This window comes from Pyrus communis, chromosome 4 (assembly GCF_041283825.1).
Source record: "Pyrus communis isolate YQ-2024b chromosome 4, ASM4128382v1, whole genome shotgun sequence".
In the NCBI taxonomy this organism is placed as follows: domain Eukaryota; kingdom Viridiplantae; phylum Streptophyta; class Magnoliopsida; order Rosales; family Rosaceae; genus Pyrus; species Pyrus communis.
Window position 1 is genome coordinate 15140853 of NC_142568.1, and position 12254 is coordinate 15153106.

Below are 12254 nucleotides of genomic sequence, written 5' to 3' on the forward strand. Positions count from 1 at the left end.
ATAGAATTAGAAGGGTTAGACTAACGGATGCGATCATACCAACTCACATGCACCGGATCCCATCAGAACTCCGAAGTTAAGCGAGTTTGGGCCAGAGTAGTACTAGGATGGGTGACCTCCTGGGAAGTCCTCGTGTTGCATCCCCCCACCTTTTTGCGGTATTTTTTTTTTTTTTTTGGTATATTTAGCGGCTTATATGTGTCGTGCTTGGGAGATGAGAGGAAGAAGAAGGTAAAAAAAACGAATTTTAATTTTTGAATTTCGAAGGATCACCTCGATTAATATTTTGCACATGAAAAAAGGTTACGAAGTCATGGGCAAAGAAATGGTTATATAGAATTAGAAGGGTTAGACTAACGGATGCGATCATACCAACTCACATGCACCGGATCCCATCAGAACTCCGAAGTTAAGCGAGTTTGGGCGAGAGTAGTACTAGGATGGGTGACCTCCTGGGAAGTCCTCGTGTTGCATCCCCCCACCTTTTTGCGGTATTTATTTTTTTTTTTTTTGGTATATTTAGCGGCTTATATGTGTCGTGCTTGGGAGATGAGAGGAAGAAGAAGGTAAAAAAAACGAATTTTAATTTTTGAATTTCGAAGGATCACCTCGATTAATATTTTGCACATGAAAAAAGGTTACGAAGTCATGGGCAAAGAAATGGTTATATAGAATTAGAAGGGTTAGACTAAAGGATGCGATCATACCAACTCACATGCACCGGATCCCATCAGAACTCCGAAGTTAAGCGAGTTTGGGCGAGAGTAGTACTAGGATGGGTGACCTCCTGGGAAGTCCTCGTGTTGCATCCCCCCACCTTTTTGCGGTATTTTTTTTTTTTTTTTTTGGTATATTTAGCGGCTTATATGTGTCGTGCTTGGGAGATGAGAGGAAGAAGAAGGTAAAAAAAACGAATTTTAATTTTTGAATTTCGAAGGATCACCTCGATTAATATTTTGCACATGAAAAAAGGTTACGAAGTCATGGGCAAAGAAATGGTTATATAGAATTAGAAGGGTTAGACTAACGGATGCGATCATACCAACTCACATGCACCTGATCCCATCAGAACTCTGAAGTTAAGCGAGTTTGGGCGAGAGTAGTACTAGGATGGGTGACCTCCTGGGAAGTCCTCGTGTTGCATCCCCCCACCTTTTTGCGGTATTTTTTTTTTGGTATATTTAGCGGCTTATATGTGTCGTGCTTGGGAGATGAGAGGAAGAAGAAGGTAAAAAAAACGAATTTTAATTTTTGAATTTCGAAGGATCACCTCGATTAATATTTTGCACATGAAAAAAGGTTACGAAGTCATGGGCAAAGAAATGGTTATATAGAATTAGAAGGGTTAGACTAACGGATGCGATCATACCAACTCACATGCACCGGATCCCATCAGAACTCCGAAGTTAAGCGAGTTTGGGCGAGAGTAGTACTAGGATGGGTGACCTCCTGGGAAGTCCTCGTGTTGCATCCCCCCACCTTTTTGCGGTATTTTTTTTTTTTTTTTGGTATATTTAGCGGCTTATATGTGTCGTGCTTGGGAGATGAGAGGAAGAAGAAGGTAAAAAAAACGAATTTTAATTTTTGAATTTCGAAGGATCACCTCGATTAATATTTTGCACATGAAAAAAGGTTACGAAGTCATGGGCAAAGAAATGGTTATATAGAATTAGAAGGGTTAGACTAACGGATGCGATCATACCAACTCACATGCACCGGATCCCATCAAAACTCCGAAGTTAAGCGAGTTTGGGCGAGAGTAGTACTAGGATGGGTGACCTCCTGGGAAGTCCTCGTGTTGCATCCCCCCACCTTTTTGCGGTATTTATTTTTTTTTTTTTTGGTATATTTAGCGGCTTATATGTGTCGTGCTTGGGAGATGAGAGGAAGAAGAAGGTAAAAAAAACGAATTTTAATTTTTGAATTTCGAAGGATCACCTCGATTAATATTTTGCACATGAAAAAAGGTTACGAAGTCATGGGCAAAGAAATGGTTATATAGAATTAGAAGGGTTAGACTAACGGATGCGATCATACCAACTCACATGCACCGGATCCCATCAGAACTCCGAAGTTAAGCGAGTTTGGGCGAGAGTAGTACTAGGATGGGTGACCTCCTGGGAAGTCCTCGTGTTGCATCCCCCCACCTTTTTGCGGTATTTTTTTTTTTTTTTTGGTATATTTAGCGGCTTATATGTGTCGTGCTTGGGAGATGAGAGGAAGAAGAAGGTAAAAAAAACGAATTTTAATTTTTGAATTTCGAAGGATCACCTCGATTAATATTTTGCACATGAAAAAAGGTTACGAAGTCATGGGCAAAGAAATGGTTATATAGAATTAGAAGGGTTAGACTAACGGATGCGATCATACCAACTCACATGCACCGGATCCCATCAGAACTCCGAAGTTAAGCGAGTTTGGGCGAGAGTAGTACTAGGATGGGTGACCTCCTGGGAAGTCCTCGTGTTGCATCCCCCCACCTTTTTGCGGTATTTTTTTTTGGTATATTTAGCGGCTTATATGTGTCGTGCTTGGGAGATGAGAGGAAGAAGAAGGTAAAAAAAACGAATTTTAATTTTTGAATTTCGAAGGATCACCTCGATTAATATTTTGCACATGAAAAAAGGTTACGAAGTCATGGGCAAAGAAATGGTTATATAGAATTAGAAGGGTTAGACTAACGGATGCGATCATACCAACTCACATGCACCGGATCCCATCAGAACTCCGAAGTTAAGCGAGTTTGGGCGAGAGTAGTACTAGGATGGGTGACCTCCTGGGAAGTCCTCGTGTTGCATCCCCCCACCTTTTTGCGGTATTTATTTTTTTTTTTTTTGGTATATTTAGCGGCTTATATGTGTCGTGCTTGGGAGATGAGAGGAAGAAGAAGGTAAAAAAAACGAATTTTAATTTTTGAATTTCGAAGGATCACCTCGATTAATATTTTGCACATGAAAAAAGGTTACGAAGTCATGGGCAAAGAAATGGTTATATAAAATTAGAAGGGTTAGACTAACGGATGCGATCATACCAACTCACATCCACCGGATCCCATCAGAACTCCGAAGTTAAGCGAGTTTGGGCGAGAGTAGTACTAGGATGGGTGACCTCCTGGGAAGTCCTCGTGTTGCATCCCCCCACCTTTTTGCGGTATTTTGTTTTTTTTTTTTTGGTATATTTAGCGGCTTATATGTGTCGTGCTTGGGAGATGAGAGGAAGAAGAAGGTAAAAAAAACGAATTTTAATTTTTGAATTTCGAAGGATCACCTCGATTAATATTTTGCACATGAAAAAAGGTTACGAAGTCATGGGCAAAGAAATGGTTATATAGAATTAGAAGGGTTAGACTAACGGATGCGATCATACCAACTCACATGCACCGGATCCCATCAGAACTCCGAAGTTAAGCGAGTTTGGGCGAGAGTAGTACTAGGATGGGTGACCTCCTGGGAAGTCCTCGTGTTGCATCCCCCCACCTTTTTGCGGTATTTTTTTTTTGGTATATTTAGCGGCTTATATGTGTCGTGCTTGGGAGATGAGAGGAAGAAGAAGGTAAAAAAAACGAATTTTAATTTTTGAATTTCGAAGGATCACCTCGATTAATATTTTGCACATGAAAAAAGGTTACGAAGTCATGGGCAAAGAAATGGTTATATAGAATTAGAAGGGTTAGACTAACGGATGCGATCATACCAACTCACATGCACCGGATCCCATCAGAACTCCGAAGTTAAGCGAGTTTGGGCGAGAGTAGTACTAGGATGGGTGACCTCCTGGGAAGTCCTCGTGTTGCATCCCCCCACCTTTTTGCGGTATTTTTTTTTTTGTTTTTTGGTATATTTAGCGGCTTATATGTGTCGTGCTTGGGAGATGAGAGGAAGAAGAAGGAAAAAAAAACGAATTTTAATTTTTGAATTTCGAAGGATCACCTCGATTAATATTTTGCACATGAAAAAAGGTTACGAAGTCATGGGCAAAGAAATGGTTATATAGAATTAGAAGGGTTAGACTAACGGATGCGATCATACCAACTCACATGCACCGGATCCCATCAGAACTCCGAAGTTAAGCGAGTTTTGGCAAGAGTAGTACTAGGATGGGTGACCTCCTGGGAAGTCCTCGTGTTGCATCCCCCCACCTTTTTGCGGTATTTTTTTTTTTTTTTGGTATATTTAGCGGCTTATATGTGTCGTGCTTGGGAGATGAGAGGAAGAAGAAGGTAAAAAAAACGAATTTTAATTTTTGAATTTCGAAGGATCACCTCGATTAATATTTTGCACATGAAAAAAGGTTACGAAGTCATGGGCAAAGAAATGGTTATATAGAATTAGAAGGGTTAGACTAACGGATGCGATCATACCAACTCACATGCACCGGATCCCATCAGAACTCCGAAGTTAAGCGAGTTTGGGCGAGAGTAGTACTAGGATGGGTGACCTCCTGGGAAGTCCTCGTGTTGCATCCCCCCACCTTTTTGCGGTATTTATTTTTTTTTTTTTTGGTATATTTAGCGGCTTATATGTGTCGTGCTTGGGAGATGAGAGGAAGAAGAAGGTAAAAAAAACGAATTTTAATTTTTGAATTTCGAAGGATCACCTCGATTAATATTTTGCACATGAAAAAAGGTTACGAAGTCATGGGCAAAGAAATGGTTATATAGAATTAGAAGGGTTAGACTAAAGGATGCGATCATACCAACTCACATGCACCGGATCCCATCAGAACTCCGAAGTTAAGCGAGTTTGGGCGAGAGTAGTACTAGGATGGGTGACCTCCTGGGAAGTCCTCGTGTTGCATCCCCCCACCTTTTTGCGGTATTTTTTTTTTTTTTTTTGGTATATTTAGCGGCTTATATGTGTCGTGCTTGGGAGATGAGAGGAAGAAGAAGGTAAAAAAAACGAATTTTAATTTTTGAATTTCGAAGGATCACCTCGATTAATATTTTGCACATGAAAAAAGGTTACGAAGTCATGGGCAAAGAAATGGTTATATAGAATTAGAAGGGTTAGACTAACGGATGCGATCATACCAACTCACATGCACCGGATCCCATCAGAACTCTGAAGTTAAGCGAGTTTGGGCGAGAGTAGTACTAGGATGGGTGACCTCCTGGGAAGTCCTCGTGTTGCATCCCCCCACCTTTTTGCGGTATTTTTTTTTTGGTATATTTAGCGGCTTATATGTGTCGTGCTTGGGAGATGAGAGGAAGAAGAAGGTAAAAAAAACGAATTTTAATTTTTGAATTTCGAAGGATCACCTCGATTAATATTTTGCACATGAAAAAAGGTTACGAAGTCATGGGCAAAGAAATGGTTATATAGAATTAGAAGGGTTAGACTAACGGATGCGATCATACCAACTCACATGCACCGGATCCCATCAGAACTCCGAAGTTAAGCGAGTTTGGGCGAGAGTAGTACTAGGATGGGTGACCTCCTGGGAAGTCCTCGTGTTGCATCCCCCCACCTTTTTGCGGTATTTTTTTTTTTTTTTGGTATATTTAGCGGCTTATATGTGTCGTGCTTGGGAGATGAGAGGAAGAAGAAGGTAAAAAAAACGAATTTTAATTTTTGAATTTCGAAGGATCACCTCGATTAATATTTTGCACATGAAAAAAGGTTACGAAGTCATGGGCAAAGAAATGGTTATATAGAATTAGAAGGGTTAGACTAACGGATGCGATCATACCAACTCACATGCACCGGATCCCATCAGAACTCCGAAGTTAAGCGAGTTTGGGCGAGAGTAGTACTAGGATGGGTGACCTCCTGGGAAGTCCTCGTGTTGCATCCCCCCACCTTTTTGCGGTATTTTGTTTTTTTTTTTTTGGTATATTTAGCGGCTTATATGTGTCGTGCTTGGGAGATGAGAGGAAGAAGAAGGTAAAAAAAACGAATTTTAATTTTTGAATTTCGAAGGATCACCTCGATTAATATTTTGCACATGAAAAAAGGTTACGAAGTCATGGGCAAAGAAATGGTTATATAGAATTAGAAGGGTTAGACTAACGGATGCGATCATACCAACTCACATGCACCGGATCCCATCAGAACTCCGAAGTTAAGCGAGTTTGGGCGAGAGTAGTACTAGGATGGGTGACCTCCTGGGAAGTCCTCGTGTTGCCTCCCCCCACCTTTTTGCGGTATTTTGTTTTTTTTTTTTTGGTATATTTAGCGGCTTATATGTGTCGTGCTTGGGAGATGAGAGGAAGAAGAAGGTAAAAAAAACGAATTTTAATTTTTGAATTTCGAAGGATCACCTCGATTAATATTTTGCACATGAAAAAAGGTTACGAAGTCATGGGCAAAGAAATGGTTATATAGAATTAGAAGGGTTAGACTAACGGATGCGATCATACCAACTCACATGCACCGGATCCCATCAGAACTCCGAAGTTAAGCGAGTTTGGGCAAGAGTAGTACTAGGATGGGTGACCTCCTGGGAAGTCCTCGTGTTGCATCCCCCCACCTTTTTGCGGTATTTTTTTTTTTGTTTTTTGGTATATTTAGCGGCTTATATGTGTCGTGCTTGGGAGATGAGAGGAAGAAGAAGGAAAAAAAAACGAATTTTAATTTTTGAATTTCGAAGGATCACCTCGATTAATATTTTGCACATGAAAAAAGGTTACGAAGTCATGGCCAAAGAAATGGTTATATAGAATTAGAAGGGTTAGACTAACGGATGCGATCATACCAACTCACATGCACCGGATCCCATCAGAACTCCGAAGTTAAGCGAGTTTGGGCGAGAGTAGTACTAGGATGGGTGACCTCCTGGGAAGTCCTCGGGTTGCATCACCCCACCTTTTTGCGGTATTTTTTTTTTGTTTTTTGGTATATTTAGCGGCTTATATGTGTCGTGCTTGGGAGATGAGAGGAAGAAGAAGGAAAAAAAAACGAATTTTAATTTTTGAATTTCGAAGGATCACCTCGATTAATATTTTGCACATGAAAAAAGGTTACGAAGTCATGGGCAAAGAAATGGTTATATAGAATTAGAAGGGTTAGACTAACGGATGCGATCATACCAACTCACATGCACCGGATCCCATCAGAACTCCGAAGTTAAGCGAGTTTGGGCGAGAGTAGTACTAGGATGGGTGACCTCCTGGGAAGTCCTCGTGTTGCATCCCCCCACCTTTTTGCGGTATTTTTTTTTTTGTTTTTTGGTATATTTAGCGGCTTATATGTGTCGTGCTTGGGAGATGAGAGGAAGAAGAAGGAAAAAAAAACGAATTTTAATTTTTGAATTTCGAAGGATCACCTCGATTAATATTTTCCACATGAAAAAAGGTTACGAAGTCGTGGGCAAAGAAATGGTTATATAGAATTAGAAGGGTTAGACTAACGGATGCGATCATACCAACTCACATGCACCGGATCCCATCAGAACTCCGAAGTTAAGCGAGTTTGGGCGAGAGTAGTACTAGGATGGGTGACCTCCTGGGAAGTCCTCGTGTTGCATCCCCCCACCTTTTTGCGGTATTTTTTTTTTTGTTTTTTGGTATATTTAGCGGCTTATATGTGTCGTGCTTGGGAGATGAGAGAAAGAAGAAGGAAAAAAAAACGAATTTTAATTTTTGAATTTCGAAGGATCACCTCGATTAATATTTTGCACATGAAAAAAGGTTACGAAGTCATGGGCAAAGAAATGGTTATATAGAATTAGAAGGGTTAGACTAACGGATGCGATCATACCAACTCACATGCATCGGATCCCATCAGAACTCCGAAGTTAAGCGAGTTTGGGCGAGAGTAGTACTAGGATGGGTGACCTCCTGGGAAGTCCTCGTGTTGCCCCCCCCCACCTTTTTGCGGTATTTTTTTTTTTTTTTTTTTGGTATATTTAGCGGCTTATATGTGTCGTGCTTGGGAGATGAGAGGAAGAAGAAGGTAAAAAAAACGAATTTTAATTTTTGAATTTCGAAGGATCACCTCGATTAATATTTTGCACATGAAAAAAGGTTACGAAGTCATGGGCAAAGAAATGGTTATATAGAATTAGAAGGGTTAGACTAACGGATGCGATCATACCAACTCACATGCACCGGATCCCATCAGAACTCCGAAGTTAAGCGAGTTTGGGCGAGAGTAGTACTAGGATGGGTGACCTCCTGGGAAGTCCTCGTGTTGCCCCCCCCACCTTTTTGCGGTATTTTTTTTTTTTTTTTTTTTGGTATATTTAGCGGCTTATATGTGTCGTGCTTGGGAGATGAGAGGAAGAAGAAGGTAAAAAAAACGAATTTTAATTTTTGAATTTCGAAGGATCACCTCGATTAATATTTTGCACATGAAAAAAGGTTACGAAGTCATGGGCAAAGAAATGGTTATATAGAATTAGAAGGGTTAGACTAACGGATGCGATCATACCAACTCACATGCACCGGATCCCATCAGAACTCCGAAGTTAAGCGAGTTTGGGCGAGAGTAGTACTAGGATGGGTGACCTCCTGGGAAGTCCTCGTGTTGCATCCCCCCACCTTTTTGCGGTATTTTTTTTTTTTTTTTGGTATATTTAGCGGCTTATATGTGTCGTGCTTGGGAGATGAGAGGAAGAAGAAGGTAAAAAAAACGAATTTTAATTTTTGAATTTCGAAGGATCACCTCGATTAATATTTTGCACATGAAAAAAGGTTACGAAGTCATGGGCAAAGAAATGGTTATATAGAATTAGAAGGGTTAGACTAACGGATGCGATCATACCAACTCACATGCACCGGATCCCATCAGAACTCCGAAGTTAAGCGAGTTTGGGCGAGAGTAGTACTAGGATGGGTGACCTCCTGGGAAGTCCTCGTGTTGCATCCCCCCACCTTTTTGCGGTATTTTGTTTTTTTTTTTTTGGTATATTTAGCGGCTTATATGTGTCGTGCTTGGGAGATGAGAGGAAGAAGAAGGTAAAAAAAACGAATTTTAATTTTTGAATTTCGAAGGATCACCTCGATTAATATTTTGCACATGAAAAAAGGTTACGAAGTCATGGGCAAAGAAATGGTTATATAGAATTAGAAGGGTTAGACTAACGGATGCGATCATACCAACTCACATGCACCGGATCCCATCAGAACTCCGAAGTTAAGCGAGTTTGGGCGAGAGTAGTACTAGGATGGGTGACCTCCTGGGAAGTCCTCGTGTTGCATCCCCCCACCTTTTTGCGGTATTTTTTTTTTGTTTTTTGGTATATTTAGCGGCTTATATGTGTCGTGCTTGGGAGATGAGAGGAAGAAGAAGGAAAAAAAAACGAATTTTAATTTTTGAATTTCGAAGGATCACCTCGATTAATATTTTGCACATGAAAAAAGGTTACGAAGTCATGGGCAAAGAAATGGTTATATAGAATTAGAAGGGTTAGACTAACGGATGCGATCATACCAACTCACATGCACCGGATCCCATCAGAACTCCGAAGTTAAGCGAGTTTGGGCGAGAGTAGTACTAGGATGGGTGACCTCCTGGGAAGTCCTCGTGTTGCATCCCCCCACCTTTTTGCGGTATTTTTTTTTTTGTTTTTTGGTATATTTAGCGGCTTATATGTGTCGTGCTTGGGAGATGAGAGGAAGAAGAAGGAAAAAAAAACGAATTTTAATTTTTGAATTTCGAAGGATCACCTCGATTAATATTTTCCACATGAAAAAAGGTTACGAAGTCGTGGGCAAAGAAATGGTTATATAGAATTAGAAGGGTTAGACTAACGGATGCGATCATACCAACTCACATGCACCGGATCCCATCAGAACTCCGAAGTTAAGCGAGTTTGGGCGAGAGTAGTACTAGGATGGGTGACCTCCTGGGAAGTCCTCGTGTTGCATCCCCCCACCTTTTTGCGGTATTTTTTTTTTTGTTTTTTGGTATATTTAGCGGCTTATATGTGTCGTGCTTGGGAGATGAGAGAAAGAAGAAGGAAAAAAAAACGAATTTTAATTTTTGAATTTCGAAGGATCACCTCGATTAATATTTTGCACATGAAAAAAGGTTACGAAGTCATGGGCAAAGAAATGGTTATATAGAATTAGAAGGGTTAGACTAACGGATGCGATCATACCAACTCACATGCATCGGATCCCATCAGAACTCCGAAGTTAAGCGAGTTTGGGCGAGAGTAGTACTAGGATGGGTGACCTCCTGGGAAGTCCTCGTGTTGCCCCCCCCACCTTTTTGCGGTATTTTTTTTTTTTTTTTTTTGGTATATTTAGCGGCTTATATGTGTCGTGCTTGGGAGATGAGAGGAAGAAGAAGGTAAAAAAAACGAATTTTAATTTTTGAATTTCGAAGGATCACCTCGATTAATATTTTGCACATGAAAAAAGGTTACGAAGTCATGGGCAAAGAAATGGTTATATAGAATTAGAAGGGTTAGACTAACGGATGCGATCATACCAACTCACATGCACCGGATCCCATCAGAACTCCGAAGTTAAGCGAGTTTGGGCGAGAGTAGTACTAGGATGGGTGACCTCCTGGGAAGTCCTCGTGTTGCCCCCCCCACCTTTTTGCGGTATTTTTTTTTTTTTTTTTTTTTGGTATATTTAGCGGCTTATATGTGTCGTGCTTGGGAGATGAGAGGAAGAAGAAGGTAAAAAAAACGAATTTTAATTTTTGAATTTCGAAGGATCACCTCGATTAATATTTTGCACATGAAAAAAGGTTACGAAGTCATGGGCAAAGAAATGGTTATATAGAATTAGAAGGGTTAGACTAACGGATGCGATCATACCAACTCACATGCACCGGATCCCATCAGAACTCCGAAGTTAAGCGAGTTTGGGCGAGAGTAGTACTAGGATGGGTGACCTCCTGGGAAGTCCTCGTGTTGCATCCCCCCACCTTTTTGCGGTATTTTTTTTTTTTTTTTGGTATATTTAGCGGCTTATATGTGTCGTGCTTGGGAGATGAGAGGAAGAAGAAGGTAAAAAAAACGAATTTTAATTTTTGAATTTCGAAGGATCACCTCGATTAATATTTTGCACATGAAAAAAGGTTACGAAGTCATGGGCAAAGAAATGGTTATATAGAATTAGAAGGGTTAGACTAACGGATGCGATCATACCAACTCACATGCACCGGATCCCATCAGAACTCCGAAGTTAAGCGAGTTTGGGCGAGAGTAGTACTAGGATGGGTGACCTCCTGGGAAGTCCTCGTGTTGCATCCCCCCACCTTTTTGCGGTATTTTGTTTTTTTTTTTTTGGTATATTTAGCGGCTTATATGTGTCGTGCTTGGGAGATGAGAGGAAGAAGAAGGTAAAAAAAACGAATTTTAATTTTTGAATTTCGAAGGATCACCTCGATTAATATTTTGCACATGAAAAAAGGTTACGAAGTCATGGGCAAAGAAATGGTTATATAGAATTAGAAGGGTTAGACTAACGGATGCGATCATACCAACTCACATGCACCGGATCCCATCAGAACTCCGAAGTTAAGCGAGTTTGGGCGAGAGTAGTACTAGGATGGGTGACCTCCTGGGAAGTCCTCGTGTTGCATCCCCCCACCTTTTTGCGGTATTTTGTTTTTTTTTTTTTGGTATATTTAGCGGCTTATATGTGTCGTGCTTGGGAGATGAGAGGAAGAAGAAGGTAAAAAAAACGAATTTTAATTTTTGAATTTCGAAGGATCACCTCGATTAATATTTTGCACATGAAAAAAGGTTACGAAGTCATGGGCAAAGAAATGGTTATATAGAATTAGAAGGGTTGGACTAACGGATGCGATCATACCAACTCACATGCACCGGATCCCATCAGAACTCCGAAGTTAAGCGAGTTTGGGCGAGAGTAGTACTAGGACGGGTGACCTCCTGGGAAGTCCTCGTGTTGCATCCCCCCACCTTTTTGCGGTATTTTTTTTTTGGTATATTTAGCGGCTTATATGTGTCGTGCTTGGGAGATGAGAGGAAGAAGAAGGTAAAAAAAACGAATTTTAATTTTTGAATTTCGAAGGATCACCTCGATTAATATTTTGCACATGAAAAAAGGTCACGAAGTCATGGGCAAAGAAATGGTTATATAGAATTAGAAGGGTTAGACTAACGGATGCGATCATACCAACTCACATGCACCGGATCCCATCAGAACTCCGAAGTTAAGCGAGTTTGGGCGAGAGTAGTACTAGGATGGGTGACCTCCTGGGAAGTCCTCGTGTTGCATCCCCCCACCTTTTTGCGGTATTTTTTTTTTGGTATATTTAGCGGCTTATATGTGTCGTGCTTGGGAGATGAGAGGAAGAAGAAGGTAAAAAAAACGAATTTTAATTTTT

General features: G+C 40.6%; 37 non-coding genes across 37 annotated transcripts; all 37 read left to right on the forward strand.

The window, feature by feature from the left end:
• Positions 1–25: 25 nt before the first annotated feature.
• On the forward strand, positions 26–144 carry LOC137723893 (5S ribosomal RNA). Its single transcript, XR_011067046.2, has one exon. It is a non-coding gene; the product is annotated as a 5S ribosomal RNA (ribosomal RNA).
• Positions 145–358: 214 nt separating this feature from the next.
• LOC137723868 (5S ribosomal RNA) lies at positions 359–477 on the forward strand. The gene has a single exon (XR_011067022.2). It is a non-coding gene; the product is annotated as a 5S ribosomal RNA (ribosomal RNA).
• A 216-nt stretch (positions 478–693) lies between these two features.
• Positions 694–812, forward strand: LOC137723908 (5S ribosomal RNA). The gene has a single exon (XR_011067060.2). It is a non-coding gene; the product is annotated as a 5S ribosomal RNA (ribosomal RNA).
• A 216-nt stretch (positions 813–1028) lies between these two features.
• Positions 1029–1147, forward strand: LOC137723905 (5S ribosomal RNA). Its single transcript, XR_011067057.2, has one exon. It is a non-coding gene; the product is annotated as a 5S ribosomal RNA (ribosomal RNA).
• Positions 1148–1355: 208 nt separating this feature from the next.
• On the forward strand, positions 1356–1474 carry LOC137723890 (5S ribosomal RNA). Its single transcript, XR_011067043.2, has one exon. It is a non-coding gene; the product is annotated as a 5S ribosomal RNA (ribosomal RNA).
• A 214-nt stretch (positions 1475–1688) lies between these two features.
• On the forward strand, positions 1689–1807 carry LOC137723917 (5S ribosomal RNA). Its single transcript, XR_011067068.2, has one exon. It is a non-coding gene; the product is annotated as a 5S ribosomal RNA (ribosomal RNA).
• A 216-nt stretch (positions 1808–2023) lies between these two features.
• On the forward strand, positions 2024–2142 carry LOC137723928 (5S ribosomal RNA). The gene has a single exon (XR_011067079.1). It is a non-coding gene; the product is annotated as a 5S ribosomal RNA (ribosomal RNA).
• Positions 2143–2356: 214 nt separating this feature from the next.
• LOC137723844 (5S ribosomal RNA) lies at positions 2357–2475 on the forward strand. The gene has a single exon (XR_011067000.2). It is a non-coding gene; the product is annotated as a 5S ribosomal RNA (ribosomal RNA).
• Positions 2476–2682: 207 nt separating this feature from the next.
• On the forward strand, positions 2683–2801 carry LOC137723942 (5S ribosomal RNA). Its single transcript, XR_011067091.1, has one exon. It is a non-coding gene; the product is annotated as a 5S ribosomal RNA (ribosomal RNA).
• Positions 2802–3017: 216 nt separating this feature from the next.
• Positions 3018–3136, forward strand: LOC137723954 (5S ribosomal RNA). The gene has a single exon (XR_011067102.2). It is a non-coding gene; the product is annotated as a 5S ribosomal RNA (ribosomal RNA).
• Positions 3137–3352: 216 nt separating this feature from the next.
• Positions 3353–3471, forward strand: LOC137723966 (5S ribosomal RNA). The gene has a single exon (XR_011067106.1). It is a non-coding gene; the product is annotated as a 5S ribosomal RNA (ribosomal RNA).
• Positions 3472–3679: 208 nt separating this feature from the next.
• Positions 3680–3798, forward strand: LOC137723977 (5S ribosomal RNA). The gene has a single exon (XR_011067107.1). It is a non-coding gene; the product is annotated as a 5S ribosomal RNA (ribosomal RNA).
• A 216-nt stretch (positions 3799–4014) lies between these two features.
• LOC137723984 (5S ribosomal RNA) lies at positions 4015–4133 on the forward strand. The gene has a single exon (XR_011067109.2). It is a non-coding gene; the product is annotated as a 5S ribosomal RNA (ribosomal RNA).
• Positions 4134–4346: 213 nt separating this feature from the next.
• LOC137723909 (5S ribosomal RNA) lies at positions 4347–4465 on the forward strand. The gene has a single exon (XR_011067061.2). It is a non-coding gene; the product is annotated as a 5S ribosomal RNA (ribosomal RNA).
• Positions 4466–4681: 216 nt separating this feature from the next.
• LOC137723896 (5S ribosomal RNA) lies at positions 4682–4800 on the forward strand. Its single transcript, XR_011067049.2, has one exon. It is a non-coding gene; the product is annotated as a 5S ribosomal RNA (ribosomal RNA).
• A 215-nt stretch (positions 4801–5015) lies between these two features.
• Positions 5016–5134, forward strand: LOC137723869 (5S ribosomal RNA). The gene has a single exon (XR_011067023.2). It is a non-coding gene; the product is annotated as a 5S ribosomal RNA (ribosomal RNA).
• A 208-nt stretch (positions 5135–5342) lies between these two features.
• Positions 5343–5461, forward strand: LOC137723985 (5S ribosomal RNA). Its single transcript, XR_011067110.1, has one exon. It is a non-coding gene; the product is annotated as a 5S ribosomal RNA (ribosomal RNA).
• A 213-nt stretch (positions 5462–5674) lies between these two features.
• Positions 5675–5793, forward strand: LOC137723986 (5S ribosomal RNA). The gene has a single exon (XR_011067111.1). It is a non-coding gene; the product is annotated as a 5S ribosomal RNA (ribosomal RNA).
• Positions 5794–6009: 216 nt separating this feature from the next.
• On the forward strand, positions 6010–6128 carry LOC137723987 (5S ribosomal RNA). The gene has a single exon (XR_011067112.2). It is a non-coding gene; the product is annotated as a 5S ribosomal RNA (ribosomal RNA).
• Positions 6129–6344: 216 nt separating this feature from the next.
• On the forward strand, positions 6345–6463 carry LOC137723871 (5S ribosomal RNA). The gene has a single exon (XR_011067025.2). It is a non-coding gene; the product is annotated as a 5S ribosomal RNA (ribosomal RNA).
• Positions 6464–6679: 216 nt separating this feature from the next.
• Positions 6680–6798, forward strand: LOC137723910 (5S ribosomal RNA). The gene has a single exon (XR_011067062.2). It is a non-coding gene; the product is annotated as a 5S ribosomal RNA (ribosomal RNA).
• A 215-nt stretch (positions 6799–7013) lies between these two features.
• Positions 7014–7132, forward strand: LOC137723988 (5S ribosomal RNA). Its single transcript, XR_011067113.1, has one exon. It is a non-coding gene; the product is annotated as a 5S ribosomal RNA (ribosomal RNA).
• Positions 7133–7348: 216 nt separating this feature from the next.
• LOC137723891 (5S ribosomal RNA) lies at positions 7349–7467 on the forward strand. The gene has a single exon (XR_011067044.2). It is a non-coding gene; the product is annotated as a 5S ribosomal RNA (ribosomal RNA).
• A 216-nt stretch (positions 7468–7683) lies between these two features.
• On the forward strand, positions 7684–7802 carry LOC137723989 (5S ribosomal RNA). Its single transcript, XR_011067115.2, has one exon. It is a non-coding gene; the product is annotated as a 5S ribosomal RNA (ribosomal RNA).
• Positions 7803–8019: 217 nt separating this feature from the next.
• On the forward strand, positions 8020–8138 carry LOC137723991 (5S ribosomal RNA). The gene has a single exon (XR_011067117.2). It is a non-coding gene; the product is annotated as a 5S ribosomal RNA (ribosomal RNA).
• A 217-nt stretch (positions 8139–8355) lies between these two features.
• LOC137723845 (5S ribosomal RNA) lies at positions 8356–8474 on the forward strand. The gene has a single exon (XR_011067001.2). It is a non-coding gene; the product is annotated as a 5S ribosomal RNA (ribosomal RNA).
• A 214-nt stretch (positions 8475–8688) lies between these two features.
• LOC137723992 (5S ribosomal RNA) lies at positions 8689–8807 on the forward strand. Its single transcript, XR_011067118.1, has one exon. It is a non-coding gene; the product is annotated as a 5S ribosomal RNA (ribosomal RNA).
• A 216-nt stretch (positions 8808–9023) lies between these two features.
• On the forward strand, positions 9024–9142 carry LOC137723993 (5S ribosomal RNA). The gene has a single exon (XR_011067119.1). It is a non-coding gene; the product is annotated as a 5S ribosomal RNA (ribosomal RNA).
• A 215-nt stretch (positions 9143–9357) lies between these two features.
• Positions 9358–9476, forward strand: LOC137723994 (5S ribosomal RNA). The gene has a single exon (XR_011067120.1). It is a non-coding gene; the product is annotated as a 5S ribosomal RNA (ribosomal RNA).
• A 216-nt stretch (positions 9477–9692) lies between these two features.
• On the forward strand, positions 9693–9811 carry LOC137723996 (5S ribosomal RNA). The gene has a single exon (XR_011067121.1). It is a non-coding gene; the product is annotated as a 5S ribosomal RNA (ribosomal RNA).
• Positions 9812–10027: 216 nt separating this feature from the next.
• On the forward strand, positions 10028–10146 carry LOC137723879 (5S ribosomal RNA). Its single transcript, XR_011067033.2, has one exon. It is a non-coding gene; the product is annotated as a 5S ribosomal RNA (ribosomal RNA).
• Positions 10147–10362: 216 nt separating this feature from the next.
• Positions 10363–10481, forward strand: LOC137723851 (5S ribosomal RNA). The gene has a single exon (XR_011067006.2). It is a non-coding gene; the product is annotated as a 5S ribosomal RNA (ribosomal RNA).
• A 218-nt stretch (positions 10482–10699) lies between these two features.
• LOC137723997 (5S ribosomal RNA) lies at positions 10700–10818 on the forward strand. Its single transcript, XR_011067122.1, has one exon. It is a non-coding gene; the product is annotated as a 5S ribosomal RNA (ribosomal RNA).
• Positions 10819–11032: 214 nt separating this feature from the next.
• LOC137723998 (5S ribosomal RNA) lies at positions 11033–11151 on the forward strand. Its single transcript, XR_011067123.1, has one exon. It is a non-coding gene; the product is annotated as a 5S ribosomal RNA (ribosomal RNA).
• Positions 11152–11367: 216 nt separating this feature from the next.
• Positions 11368–11486, forward strand: LOC137723999 (5S ribosomal RNA). The gene has a single exon (XR_011067124.1). It is a non-coding gene; the product is annotated as a 5S ribosomal RNA (ribosomal RNA).
• Positions 11487–11702: 216 nt separating this feature from the next.
• On the forward strand, positions 11703–11821 carry LOC137724000 (5S ribosomal RNA). Its single transcript, XR_011067125.2, has one exon. It is a non-coding gene; the product is annotated as a 5S ribosomal RNA (ribosomal RNA).
• A 208-nt stretch (positions 11822–12029) lies between these two features.
• On the forward strand, positions 12030–12148 carry LOC137724001 (5S ribosomal RNA). Its single transcript, XR_011067126.1, has one exon. It is a non-coding gene; the product is annotated as a 5S ribosomal RNA (ribosomal RNA).
• Positions 12149–12254: the final 106 nt, after the last annotated feature.